At 38.0% G+C, this 6,000-nt stretch overlaps 1 protein-coding gene across 1 annotated transcript in view; it reads left to right on the top strand.

Moving 5' to 3' along the window:
- The window catches only part of galnt17 (polypeptide N-acetylgalactosaminyltransferase 17), a 30,390-nt gene that overhangs the window by 8,214 nt on the left and 16,176 nt on the right, over positions 1-6,000 (top strand).

Genomic DNA, 6,000 nt, shown 5'->3' with positions numbered 1-6,000 from the left:
GTATCTCGGAGAACCCTCTTTCAGAGCTTATACCCTAAAAACAGATCTTGATACGAGTGAAAAGCGGCTTTTTTTTTTCTTCATTTTTTCTTTATTTTTGTCAGTGCTGCAGGGCTCCTCAGATAATCCTCCATTCAACGCCTTTCAGGTGAAACAAATCTAAGAACTGGGTATCTGACAAAGAAAAGAAAAAAGTGGAGTGGTTGTTTGACATCCAAAAGAATGAGGACGCTTATCCTGACCTGACATGATGATTAAAGCTGTGCATTCCCTACATTGATAGAAAATCAGGTTATTTAATAAAATATCCCTCTGTAACCGAAGGCTTTTTTTTTTTTTTTTTACATGCCTATACATACTTATATACATTATACACATAATGCATATATCGACTTCAACATGTCTGAAAAGGGAAATTGATCTCAAACACAAACATGAACTAGATTTAAAACCAAGACAGAAAAGTGTGAAGAGAGCCATCAAATCTTTGAATGACAAAAATCAAAGATTAAAAGCAAAGATGAAATAATTCAAACAGCGAGGTAAACTACTACTAAAAAAAAGTAAGATTGAAACAAAGATAAATTAATTCAACTTAATGCTAAATAAATGAAATAAATTAACCAAAATAATAGTAATAACAATATTTAGCTTCAAAGTGTGAAGAAAATTTGTCAGATTAATTGATAAAGATAATATCTCAGTCAATAGTGCAAATAATATCTAAATATTTGGGATGACATGATGCCTCTTTTGTTAGGAAAATCAAATAGAAGATCAAAATAACAGCTCTCGTTTCAACTGTTACTGGATAAATAAACAATGGTAAGATGTTAAGTGATGCAGGCTCCGTCTTTGAACATGGTACCAGTATTCTGTATCAATTACATGACTGGACTTTGAAAGTTCATGTAAAATTCTTAGCTGGACGGAAATTAAAGCTCTCATAGAACGGATTCCCAGATATTGTTATTTAAGTTTAATGTATCTGTAAAATGGAGAAAAATAGCTAGAAAAAACTAAATACAAACCTAAAATGAGTTGATTTTCTAAAAGAAATAGGGTTAAAAATGGGAAAATAAAGCAAGCACAACTGTCTAAAAACGCTGGAAAAGAAATGTGAAACCGCTAAAATCAGGTCTAAAAACAGCTCAAAATGTATAGAAATGTTTACCATCCTAAACTGTAACTGAGACTTTATAAATACAACAAAGCACACAGTTTTTGTATCAAGTTAAACGCGCTTTGCGTCTCCACTTCAATTTGATTTGGTGGAAAGTGACAAAAACGCCTTTTGGTCATGAGGGTTTCAGACTCCTGACCTACACACGTCCCGGCTGCTGAATTAAAAATAGATCAGAACATTATGGAGGACACTTCCCACCCTGAACACCCGCCGTTTGAACTGCTGTCGTCAGGTAAAGCAATCAAAAGGAAAGAAACAGACTAAAAAAAAAGAAGCTATTTTCACCCTGCAGTGATAACTGGCCTCAGTGCTGCATCCAATAACTAATCAAACACACAAGTTCCTAATCCCATAAGCTGTTGTACAATCAGAGGCGTCACAATGGGGGAGGAACTGCCTCAGGCCCTGAGCTGGACGGATTGGATCAATGACAATATGATGGAATCTCTTCGACACTACATCAGGAATCCCTCGACACCCCTGTGTGTGATTGTATATTTGTGTCCGTGTGGTGTTTAATTCTCGGTTTTATCCATTTTACCTGATTTCATATCGACTGTCTGCATGATGCACCGAATGGATGACACTTTAATGTTGTTGTAGACGTTACGACGGCAATAAAGAATATTATGGCCCAATACTGACAAACTGAAGGAGAATGTGAACACTGTGAGGTTTGAATGAAACATTTGGCTTTGTGTGCGTGAGATCATTGTTGGTGGAGCTTTTCACCTGACTCTTCTCACTCCCTCCCCCTCTGCCTCTTCTCATATTAGATGAGATTGCACCGTCGGGCTATTGATCTGCAGGCATTTGGGCATACAATCCAGCAAAGTGAGCACATGTGCCGCTGCTTGTGTTAGCAGGAAGACAACCTATTCCTCCAATCTCATTCCCACACACCACTGATGAATTTGCACATTAGTGTGCCTGTCCGGCGAGCGTGTGCAGCCTCAGCTCTACACGGTACGCCTTCGCCGAGCTCCGTCATAACGGCGTCTGGCTCACATTGCTGCCGGAGACAGGAGCAGACAATCACTCTGAAAGTCATTGATGATGACACAAAGCTCCCGGCCCGTTGCTGCCAACGGCTCCCGGTCTGTGCGACGGTCGGGTGTCGGGATCCGAATCCAGTGCTCCTATTTGTCACTCGCGGAGGCCTTTTATGTTGCCGGGATCAAAGTTGCAGATGAAGCGTGCTGCGCTGTGATGTGACGTCTTCAGGCTGAGCAGCAGCGTGTAGCCACCCTGGACCACCATGTTTGGACTGAAGGTCCCTTCACACTGTCGATCCAGAAAATGTGAGCGCAGACGAGCAACACAGAGGAAAATAAACAAACTCATATTTAGAACATTGTGGGAAGACGATACATGACTTGTTTTTTCAGTTCTGTTAAATCAGACCGTGATTATCATCTCAGACTCTCAAATAAATAGTAGATTTTGCTTATTTGACTTTATTCTCCTTTTTATGCATTTCCCGCTCACCATCCTATCTCTTAATGTATTCCTTTTCTTCATATTTTTATTGCATTGTTGCAATAAAGCACTATGAATTATCTTGTGTCTGAATGGTACCATAAGTTAACTTGCTTTTAAAGGTTGTTATGTTTATACAATCTTACTCCAAAAAAATGTGCAGAATGTAAATAGAATAGATACTATATTTAATATATAATATAGAAAAATATCTCCACAGTAGAACATAAAACAACATGTCAGCTGGTGGTGGAGAGCAATTGTACCCATACATTTATCTTCTGAGGGGATTTACATCCAATTAAGGGTCATAAATTAACCTTACATGCACGTCTTTGGACTGTGGGAGGAAAATAGGCATAGGGATAACATGCAAAATGCTGCCAGGTTAGTGATTCAAATGGCAATGAAAAGAGCTTTTTAGGCTGGTGGACTTAACTAGTGCAATCAAAAATTGATATCATGTCTTTTATTTTGCTCAGAGTTCAAAAGGATACGAATAACTAAAGAATTCCAATAAAGAAAAAGTTCTCACGTGGTCAAGAATGACCACAAACTTGGAAAAACATGGAATCCTGGCACACAGGCTTAGACAGAACAAGACAAACTGAGACCAGGAACATCCGAATATTCCCTCCTGTCTCCGTTCCGATCTACTTTTACTTAACCTTGGAAGCACCCAGGGTCGGAAATTAGAGGGAAAATATACGTACATGCAACTAAAGACTCATGAATATAAACTAAGGCGTGACATGAGACATGAAGCAACAATCTCATGATGCTGTATTGGAAACCGCCGCTTCAATCAGGTTCAGTTCAAGCAATCACTGTGTGTGAACACGCTTTATCAGATAATCCACAAATACAATTTATAGCAGTGTGATGCAAAGAACAAAACATATGATAAATCTACAGATGCTTAATAGAAAACTGTTTTTAGGTCAAATTATTCAACCTGTGAAAGTTTCTTTTGAAAAGCATGCATGTCATATTCAGCTGACAATGAATTTATTAATTATTTGTTTGTTTTGTTAAATATGAGCGCAGATTTTCATGGTTGGTTTTTCAATAAGATACTCTAATAAGATAAATAAACCCATGGTGATGTTTCTGTTGCACTTTGTTCTCGTCTTATTCCAGATTTTGGTTATCAAAATTTGATATAGAAAATTTCATAGATATAGAAATGCTTTCCTGATTATAATCAGAATTGTTTCTTACATACTGGAATAACCAGAAGAAATATTTAGCTTCAAGAAGAGATGTTTTTGTTGAAAAATATAAAAGTAGACGAGAAAAGTTTAAAGGAAATTTTGCGTGTGTTGCGCCACTCGCTGCCAACGAGTTTCTCTTCTGTTTTGTGTTTTTCACCAAACTCTCATCCACTTTGAATGACAGTTTTTAGCATTTTGTTTATGAAAACGGTTTGCCGAATCGTCAACAATGATCATAGCACACTATTCACGAGATTTCTGCATGTATCGATGTGCTATTTATGTACGCGCTCCCAACAGCACGGGACGAGCTGCGCCCCAGAAATGAAAAAACCGGGCGTCTGGTATAGTAATTTTTTACACCTTGCCTCTTAAAGAGGCAGGCACACACAATGATATGTTTTTAGGAGGACATTTCAGATGTAATTCTGTGTGTGCCTGCCTCTTGCTGCCGAGCACTGGTAAAAGTTAAAAAGTATCATTTTCATCCAAATCCCATCCACTCTGAATGGGAAATTGTTTTGCAGGTGTTTTTTTTTCTTCGGAAACGGTTTGCTGAATCATTAACAAAAGTCATAGTACACGATTCACAAATTTTCTACACTTTTTGATGTACCTTTTGTGTACATGCTCCCATGTCAAAAGAAAGAAAAAGATTAAAATGAAACCGGTGCCTAGAATAGCAATTTTTGCACCTCGCCTCTGAAAGGGATTTTAATCTCAGTTCTTTTTCTTCTTCTTCAGAATTCTGAGAAGAACAGTCAGATTTCTGAGATTAAAGTCACAATGATGATGGTGTGGAAGCTGTATAGAAGACGGATAGATGATGGATAATCCCACCTTTTTTGAGATGTGCCGCTGCCATCAGATACAAAACAACCTTCCTCAAGAAATGTCAAAAACAATTTCTGATAGGATTTCTTCATTTTAACGTCAACGAGAGAAATATGCGAATCATTCCATCCTGTTTTCACATAAATTTGACACGTTTGACATTTTTGCAATGATCCAAACCTGAACATGAAACACGCATGTCGGGTTCTGTGTATGAGATTCGATAAGCAATGGGAAATAAACACGTTGCAGTCAGAGGCGCCATCTGTGAGAGGCTGAATTCAACACACATTTCTCATTGAAGATGAAGATGAAGATGTACTTGTAAGGACTTCACACTTCGATAACTCACGCTGCTACACACTGCTGTCAGTGGAAACACTCTCCCTGCAGCCGCCTGTTCTCAACGAGTATTGCAGCAGTTACAGTCGCATCTTTTACCTTTGAATTTCCTTTATTTATTCTACATTATGGTACATGTATCTCTCATGCAAGTGCCTATGAATGTAATATCTCCTTAAACACGTTGCTTTTCTAACTTCAATATTAGTATTTCTATTTTTTTAAACCTAAAATGTAGCATAAAGGAATAAAAAATATTTTTTATTTACTTTAAATAACTGTTGGCATTTTTTTTTTTAGTGTTTGTTCCCAAATGCCACAACAAAAAATATCATCCAATTCATGAAAGCATCTGTATTCAGTATATAATTGATTTAAAGGGGTCATGTTATACAGCTTTTCAACACTTTCACATGGTCTTGTTGATCCAAAACGTTTATTGCCCCAAATCCAGCTTTTCCTTGATTTTCCTCCATTTGAATATTGGATCATAGGAGCTGCATTCAGAATCTGCTTTGTCTGTGTGAGCTGGACTGACTCCGCCCACACATGCCCATCTTGGGAAGAGGAGGAAATACTTCCTCTTGTGGTGCCATGTGCCAGAGCAGAGCTGACTAATTGTTGGACGGTCAAAGGGAGGGCCTACCTTGATTGGGATTGGCTAAACCCCCGATGACACTATATAGGGTTTGATTTCTGATTGGCTGGTTGGAGCAACACACTTTTTAAAAACTGAAACAATCCAGGGAGAGAGATGACAGATTTTCGTCACTTCTCAGACGTCATTCCAGGTATGGAGATGAATATTACTGTTAGAAAACCATTAGAAAGTAAATTTTGCATAATATGAGCCCTTTAAGTTCAATTTGAACATGAGAATGCAGAATGAAATAGATAAAAGAAGTGTAGGAAGGCATTTCCTCTCACAAACTGGGAGCCGTAGCC

The sequence above is a fragment of the Lipophrys pholis genome (genome assembly GCF_963383615.2).
Source record: "Lipophrys pholis genome assembly, chromosome: 3".
In the NCBI taxonomy this organism is placed as follows: domain Eukaryota; kingdom Metazoa; phylum Chordata; class Actinopteri; order Blenniiformes; family Blenniidae; genus Lipophrys; species Lipophrys pholis.
The sequence above is the reverse complement of the archived record's forward strand: the minus strand, read 5'-3'. Positions and strand labels throughout refer to the sequence as shown.